The 9,119-nt window shown below is 38.0% G+C and overlaps 1 protein-coding gene across 2 annotated transcripts in view; it reads right to left on the bottom strand.

Moving 5' to 3' along the window:
- LOC136853712 (vascular endothelial growth factor receptor kdr-like) overlaps window positions 1–3,689 on the bottom strand; it is an 80,527-nt gene extending 76,838 nt beyond the window's left edge. For both annotated transcript variants that reach the window (XR_010857539.1, XM_067129683.1), the window contains exon 1: window positions 3,436–3,689. The gene's annotated coding sequence lies outside the window, so the exon portion shown is untranslated. The remainder of the gene's footprint in view (window positions 1–3,435) is intronic.
- Between the last annotated feature and the right edge of the window lie 5,430 nt (window positions 3,690–9,119).

Raw genomic sequence — 9,119 nt, 5'->3', positions numbered from 1 at the left:
GCTAGTGAAACAAATGAGTTGCTTATAGCTGTTCCTCCCAAACATCAGGCAATGAATATGCTGTTGCAATACTGAAGTGGGGAGAGACAAAGGGTACAACCTTGCCTGTTTAGACCTGGTGTTCAATATTAAGTTAAGATGAATTTTTGCTTTTCACTTTTATGGTTTATGACCTTCTAGGTCAGCCAAGCAGAGGGGGAATAATGAATATTGGGTCCACATTCCACATACTGCTCAGGTTAGGTTAAGGAACATAAGGTTTGGAGGCATCCCTGCAATTTACTCCACGATTTAGGGTACAATAGGGCAGGTTGTTGGGGGGGGGGGACTTGCTGCCCTAGGTGAGGTTGGGGAGGGTAAGGTCAAGATAAATTCCTGTAATGGCCTTGGGACACCTCTGTTCTCTATAATATGTTATGATTGATCCTGATTAGCCTATGGACAAAAACCAAAAATTTTTCCTTCTTACAGCTTACATTATTTCTAATTGTGCATCTCAATTCGCTTTCCATTCCAATTTCCCCAGTGCACCCTAAAAATCCCAGTTTCCAGTGGGTCCCCCAAGCTGTTATATACTGACTGAACTTACCAAAATTTTATAACCAGCCACACTTCTTCCATGTTGGAACAAAATATATCTGTTGGTGAAAACTGGGAGGACTCAGAAAAATCTGGGAATTTCGCAGAGAGATGTTATAAAATTTTTATTGATCAAAAGTTACCTACTACAGAAATGGAAAAATGAAAGAGATTTTGCAAGTACTTGTGCACAGTACAGACATGTCTTTTAAGCAGTCAACACATCCCAAACAGAACACACCTAAAATAGCAATGTCTTCATATCCTTATCAGTATACACAAATTATTCAATTGTCCTTCACATTTCTTATGGAAAAAATACTAAGATAACCATCATTTGACCATTTCCCATATCTGTACTGAATTTCATGCCAATATGAAATTGAAATATATTACTATCACCAGCCAAGGTTTATCTTATAGATATAGCTAGAAGATACATGGGATATGCCACAAAAAATGCTGTGTGGAAGAGAGGGAGTGGCCCCTTGTTTATTATGATCTAGTGTGCAAGGTTAGGTCCTGATAAGGCAGTGGTGTAGCTGGGGGGAACGGGGTCCGGGCTCCCACAGCCAGATGCTTGGCCCCCCAAGTTGAAATTCCCTTTGCAGCTAAACTCTAATCCTTACAGTATTGATATATTTGCCTCTGGTGAGTTGAAAAATAATTGAAAATTGAGCTCCATAATTTCAAAGGCAGGTTTACTAATTACTAATACTATTATTTTCCTTCATTCACATGGATATATACATTCGAGAAGAGTATATTTCATTAATTACAGAATTGGTACATTAGTTTTGTGTAATTTTTTTGCCCCACCCCCAAAATATCTTGGCCCTACCTAGGCACCCGCAATGATGGAACGCCAGCTATGAAACTGAGTTAAGGTAACCTATGGTTAGCCTAAGTATTGGTTACATCCCTGTCATTGCCCTACTGACATCCTTGTTCTTTGAACTGTCGTGTGACTGATACTGACTAGGTCTATACATAAGAAATGTGTACTTTTTAACTATTTAGCTTGTGGTTTATATGCATTCTAAACCAATCCTATCTGTGCAGCTCGCTCTCTTTTTGGTTTCTCTCCTCCTGAAATCCCTGGGGCTACCACCTGCAATCACCCCAAACTGTTACATTAACTGGGCCGTAGGACTGGCTAGAGGATTGGAAAAAATAGGACGGGCTAGAGGATTGGAAAAATAGGACTGGCTAGAGGATTGGAAAAAATAGGCCTAGCTAAAGGATGGGAAAAAGTAGGCCTAGTTAAAGGATTGGAAAAAATAGACATAGCTAAAGGACTGGAAAAAATAGGCCTAGCTAAAGGACTGGAAAGAATAGGCCTAGTTAAAGGATTGGGAAAATGGGCCTAGTTAACTGATTGGGAAAAATAGGCCTAGTTAAAGGACTGGAAAAATAGGCCTAATTAAAGGATTGGAAAAAATTAAAGGATTTGGCTAAAGGATTTGGAAAAAAAAAAAATAGGCTAGCTAAAGGCTAAAGGACTAAAGGATTGGAAAAAATAGGCCTAGCTACAGGACTGGAAAAATAGGCTAAAGAATGGAAAAAAAAAAATAAAGGACTGGAGAAATAGGCTAGGATGATTGGAAAAAAAATAAAGGAAAAAATAGGCCTAGGCAAAGGATTGGAAAAAATCAGCCTAGCTAAAGGAAAAATAGACCTAGTTAAAGGACTGAAAAAATAGGCCTAGTTAAAGGACTGGAAAAAATAGGCCTAGTTAAAGGACTGGAAAAAATAGGCCTAGCTAAAGGACTGGAAAAAATAGGCGTAGCTAAAAGATTGGAAAAAATAGGCGTAGCTAAAAGATTGAAAAAAAATAGGACTGGAAAAAATTTTGACTGGAAAAAAAAGGATTGACTGGAAAAATTGAAAACTAGGCGCAGCTAGGGCTGAAAAAACAGGCTACAGGATTGGGAAAAAATAGGCCTTGCTAAAGGATTTGGAAAAATAGGCGTAGTTAAGATTGGGGAAAAATAGGCCTAGCTAAAGGACTGAAAAAATAGGCATGACTGGAAAAAATAGGCGCAGCTACATGACTAGTTACATGACTGGAAAAAAGGATTGAAAAAAAGCTTAGCTAAATGATTGGAAAAAATAGGCTACATGACTGGAAAAAATAGCTACAGGACAAAAAAATAGGCCCAGCTAAAGGACAATGACAAATAGGTTAAAAGCTACTGGAAAAATATGCATAGCTGGAAAAAGTTAGCTAAAGGACTGGAAAAAATAGGTGAAGCAAGGACTGGAAAAATAGGGATTGGAAAAAATATACATGACTGGAAAAATAGCTACATGACTGGAAAAAATAGGCGTAGCTACATGACTGGAAAAAATAGGCGTAGCTACATGACTGGAAAAAATAGGCCTAGCTAAATGACTGGAAAAAATAGGCGTAGCTACATGACTGGAAAAAATAGGCGTAGCTAAATGACTGGAAAAAATAGGCGTAGCTACATGACTGGAAAAAATAGGCGTAGCTACATGACTGGAAAAAATAGGCGTAGCTAAATGACTGGAAAAAATAGGCATAGATAAAGGACGGGAAAAAAAATAGGTATAGCTAAAGGATTGGAAAAAATAGGTCTAGGTAAAGGACTGTAAAAAATAGGCCTTGCTAAAGATTGGGAAAAAATAGGCCTAGATACAGGACTGGAAAAAATAGGCTTAGCTAAAGGATTGGAAAAAATAGCCCTAAGTAAAGGGCTGGAAAAAAATAGGCCTAGCCAAAGGACGGGAAAAAAATAGGCCTAGCCAAAGGACGGGAAAAAAATAGGCCTAGGTAACGGATAGGAAAACGCACGTCATTGCATAGGTCTAGGCCTCCATAAGCTGACTTACCTTCGAGATCAATTCTTGACATTGTTTAAAGCTTGAGAGATCACGTACTAATTCTAGTTCTTCCAGTGCCTGCACAAACATTTATTAAAACCGGTGGATTTGGTTGGCTGCAGTATTTAATTTCCCCGCACGAACATAAAGGAACGAACACTCAACCAAGTTACAGATCTATAGACACATTTAAAAACTCATTTACGTCTAAAGCAAGAGCGATCGCGAAAGGGTATTACTCACATCACTTCTCAAATCAAACTGACTCGTTAGATGATTGTCAGCCCGGTTGGGCCACATCCAGGACACGTTCTTTTCATTGATAATCTGTTTTATATGATCAGGAGATTTATTTCTATTGTCTTTTTTTTATTTTATTCAAGTATTCATACTTGGACTGTGAAAATAAATAAATATCTAAACAGTTTGATGTTCAGTTCAGGCTACCGCTTGCTGTTTAGTTTACTTGGCAAGTAGAACGGTTCCCAAATTCCTTTCGTTCTCTCTCGTGCCTGCGCAAAAGAAAAAAGTACATGTTATTTAGTCTTCTTGAATGTTTGCGCTGGGGTTGAATATAATTTTGTTTTTGAAATTCTATTCATCATCGCTTTTTGCCATTATTATTATTCTAATTTTGCCTTTTACATTTTTATGAATTTGCCTAACCGCTATCTGGTTATTTATTATTCGCGTAGACTAAATTCTGGAGTAGGCTTTTAAGTCTGTGTCACCAATACGAGATTTTTCTGACATATCATAGGTTCGTTTGCTGTAAATTTCAAGAACCTGCAACCTAAATTTAATTTTTAAAAGCCTTGCTGTCACTGAAGGATGGTTTGTACTTCTAAAGGGCATTTAGTAGCTCAGTTGCTGACCTCCCCGATGTTTGTAGCTGAGCGACGAACAAAAAACACGACGTATTACCAAAGGTCTTAAGAAGAGGTCATCCACCAGCATCCCAAAATTCATTTGTTACTTGACAGCTTAAGTTGTGACATGGAACCTATTCACATGACCCACGTGCGAGCTCATTCAGGGAGGAGCCACTGTATTGTTTTGAAAGCACTATTGCATCCATCTTAAAACACTATTTCTTTTCGTAATACAACTCATCACATTCATTCCCCGCCCAGTTCTTACCTTCATTGTATCAGATTTGCAAGTGGGATGAAACAATTTTCCACAATGTTAGCCATAACGAAGTTACAAATGAAAGTAAAATGATAGAATTTATTTGCCCGTTATGTAGGAGCAGAGTTAGGAGCATACAATAAGGGGCGTTCGCTCTCTACCTCCACTCGCACAACGGGATGGCCACGAATGTTAGTGAAAATTTAAGGAGAATTCATTAGCCTATGAAATGTATCAGCAGAATAAAAATTCGGCAAAGAAATGGCGCTGCACAGAAATAGGAGAAAAATTCCTTTTCGTATCCTTGTAACAACTCTTATTGAACGACTGTTTACGCTATGAGAAGTAGCGTACGAATTTTGGGAACCGTTCTACTTGGTGTAAACCAAATTGTAAGTGGTATCCTCAACAGACCTTCAAAGTATTTATAAATTTATTTATTTCGACACTACACTTACACGGAGTTCGTAGTAAGGAATAAAATACAAAGAAATAATCTTCTGATCTCATCGCCCAAAACCAATTATCAATTAAAAAGAACGTGGCCTGATTATGACATCGAGTAGGAAGAACAACGTCTGAAGACAGAAGTTTCTTGTTCGTCGCAGTCTTGAGATCATTCGTGCCTAATGTTTAGTGCCTTGAAATACGCCAGGTGGAACTAACTCTAGCTAATCCCCGTGTTGAATTGCATACCTAATGCAAGGACTGAACACTGATGGAAGTTTTGAATACTGAAGAGTTTATTGCACTTAACATCACAGTTCTTGAAAGATGGAAGCGTCTTTTACCTGCCCAGGGGTGCAGAGTTTGCAGAATGGAATGATAACGTAAGTAAACTTTTAGGCCCAGACCTAAGATCCGTCTTTGTAAAGAGAACTTTTGATACGGTATGTTTCTGGTTTATTTTTCGGAGGACTCCAGCCACTTCCCACATTATAATTTATATTTTTCTTGGGTAAAACACATCAAAAGGAAAAAATTCTTCTCAGTACATAACCTGAGTAAATGCTTGATGACAGAGAAAAAAATTAATCAAATTACGACATATAAAGTAAGACAATACGGTCCCCCACCCCCCTCCATAGCTAATACTGCAAAATTGTAACCAAAAAACACCCCTAGGTTAGGTTAAGTTGGTATTTTTAGGTTATTTTAGTGCCCCATCATTTCGTAGCCTTTTTTGCATGAAAAACCCAAAATGGTCTTCCATGCAAAACTGGATGGCTGGAGCCTTCCAAAAAACTACCTGTTTTTGTATTAATAACTGGTAATGCAGTGATATTTTAATTTCTCGCCGGTGCTTGAACCCTATTTTTCCTGTTGCTTATCTCGTGTTTTATGCATCTAACCATTATTTTTTTGCAAATAATTCCTCTGCATAGGCTTATACAAGTGATTCATCTATAGCCTATATACAGTAAAACAATTTGGGATGACCCGAGTTGGAAGCCAGGGTAGGGTAGCAGAAACCAAAAGAGAGCAAAGTGCAGAAACAGGAGCGCTTTATTCATATAAATTAAACAATGAAATTTCAGTCAAAGCGCAGGGCAGTTGCGCATAATGTGTGCGGTTAGTGGGCTGCTAAATAGCAGATCAAAGACATATTTCAGCAGGGATGCATCCTAACGTAACATTACCATAACCTAACCTATCCTAGGGCTCCATGCTCCGACCTAACTTATCCTAGGGCTCCATGTTCCGACCTAACTGGGGGTAGCTGGCTTCAACCCACTTTGGTTATGGGAGTAGGACAAGTGAAACACCACACAGCATATTCCATACCCTGATAGGTGGTTGGGGAGGTACAGTTAAAAGGTAAATCATTGTTGGTAATAATATAGTTGTATTTTCTTATCAGCATGATACTCAATATCAGAAATAGATGACGGACATTTTAGCATTTTTTTCCATAGGGAATACAAGTTACATAGTGAATATCAAGTTACATATTTACTGATAAAAATGTGAAGATTTGCATGTATTTTATCAAGTTACATATTTACTTATAAAAATGTGAAGGTTTGCCCATATTTTAATTCCATTTTTATTGCTTTGGAAGTTTTCAGTAATTTTTTGGTACAGTATTTGTTTCAAAATTTTCAAATGCTTGCAGCACATGTTCTGCAAGCAGGTGCAATCTCTTGTGATTTTCTGTTAGTAATATTAGGTCACTTTTAGCCAGTAGACGTATAAGTTCTCATGGTGAATTTCCTGGATATTTTATGTTCAGTTCTCTGTTAGGGAAAAATTAAGGTAGTATTACTGTTAATTTGGTTGGCAAACCACCGTTTTAATATATATTGACCCCCGGTATTCGCGGCAGATGTGTAGCACTACCCCCGTTAATAGCTAAAATCCACAAATACTTGACACCCCTCTAAAAACGCTTATAACTGCCTATTTTGATGGTTCAAAACACCAAAAAACCCTCTAAAAATGCTTTTACAAGAATATTTTAATAGTTCTATCACAAAAAGTGCATTTAGTTACGAAACTGGTATGAAAATACAGTAATCTTAATATTTCATTATGAAAAATACCGCAAATTGTGTATGTATGTTCCACAGACAAATCTGAGAATAAGTGAAGCCGCGAATAGGTGGGCATCAACTGTATAACACCTACCCCTTAACCTAACCATACCCTTACAAGTAACAATTATGGGGAACAAAGAGGTAAACCAGGGTTTTTGGGTGGGGTAGTAAGAAAGCACATTAAATGCAAGATTTATCCAAACAGCCTCATTTAACTTAGGGTGCTGGGTCCTACCTGACAGGGGTTGCAAACCTCTTAAATTTTTTTTTAAGATAAGACCTTTCATCTAACATAATCCTACCCTTATGTCTATCAGTTGTGGGGGACCATAGTAGAAAACTTGGGTTTAAGTTTGGGTAATATGAAAACAGTGTATCTAAACATAGCCTACTCTAAACTTTTATAACCTAGGGTGCTTGTCCCGTTTGAGTGAAGGCACTCCACACCCAACCCAACTCAGGTGCCACTTACCACATGGTGGGAATGGGATGGGTTGTTAGCCCTGCCCAATCCCGGACTCCTCTTTAACCTTTGGTAAAAGGTAGAGCGGTTTCTTGTTATAATCATTATGAACCATACCAAACATAGGCTAGATTTCGCCAAATGAACATCCCACCCTGTCACAACAAATTCATCTTTCACCTTCTGCAGACAGATTCCCTGTCAAAATGTATGTAGCTATTATTGCTCAGAAAATAACTGTAGACCATTCAATTGTAGATCTTCAGTGGTGGCCCATCCTTTCACCAGAAATGTACACCACAACAAACTAAGTGTGTCTGTTGCAAATGAATCCAAGATGTGGCTTGTATCAGCTTAGGGACAACACAATCCAATCCAGAGTTTGGTGAAAAGAATTTACAGAACTATGAAATTCAGAACGTTAGGAGTGAAGAGGACAGGAAGCACTGGATAGTTTGAGTGAAGGAGGTATCAGAAAGGAAAGACTTTAATATCCAAAGAGCATTGAGTCAGTACAAGATGGAATGGAAGTGAATGGTGGGTTCAGCTCACTGTTTATAAGACCTTTGTATAGGTGTGTAAAGCAGGTGATTTATGGAAGTTTTCCGGATTGGGGTTCATCCACAAATCAGTTGTTAAAGTATGAATGTGACACTGACCACTGGGTTGACTTTTCTCTGGAGACATCCTCTAGAGGAAACGAGATCGAATGATATATATATATATATATATATATATATATATATATATATATATATATATATATATATATATATATATATATATATATATATATATATATATATACACACATGTCTTCACCCGATTTTTGTTAAGGATATGTGAACTTAATACTCTCTCCGTAATCAAGTGTTTAGAAGGATATGTGAACTTAATGCTCTCCTTAATCTAGTGTTTAGATTTCGCATCATAGGCAGCGTTCAGAGAGAGAGAGAGAGAGAGAGAGAGAGAGAGAGAGATTGCCCATTCTCGATTACTTAATGCTGTATCAATAACCATTTGAGTAATTGCGCAAGTCAGCTTATTTTTCACGAAAATATATCGCGTTGCTCTGTGATTCTGAAGCAATCACGCGGGAGTTAAGATTTACGAAAAAAAATCCGATTTTAGAACGGTCAAATGTGGATAGATCCGCCTCCATCTGGAACCGAGATAATCGTTACAGGAATTATTGTGGGAAGGGGTCGTATCAGTCCAGGTTACTCAAGGCTGGTGACGTAATATTACGAGAATAATCACGCGCTTTTGTCGACGTGATTCAGTCAGGAAACTATTGAACGCGGCCCGTGCTATTTCTCCGTGTGAGGTGAACCGTTGGCCACGGGTGAACGCCTTCAAAATGCGTTCCAGACAGTATTACAGGAATGTTCCTGGTTTCTCGTGGTTATTAACGGAATGGTGTTACTACAATGCCACCGTAGTTATCATAATTATCATATTTAAATCTAATAGAAGATATAGACAATTGAGTTGAAATATCTCAACCTGTGGTTGCTTCTAGTGACAATATCCTAGGCCTATAAAGAAGGCGGGTTGTTTTC

This window comes from Macrobrachium rosenbergii, chromosome 27 (assembly GCF_040412425.1).
Source record: "Macrobrachium rosenbergii isolate ZJJX-2024 chromosome 27, ASM4041242v1, whole genome shotgun sequence".
Taxonomy (NCBI): Eukaryota; Metazoa; Arthropoda; class Malacostraca; order Decapoda; family Palaemonidae; genus Macrobrachium; species Macrobrachium rosenbergii.
Note: the sequence above shows the minus strand (reverse complement) of the source record. Positions and strands in the feature narration are given on the sequence as shown.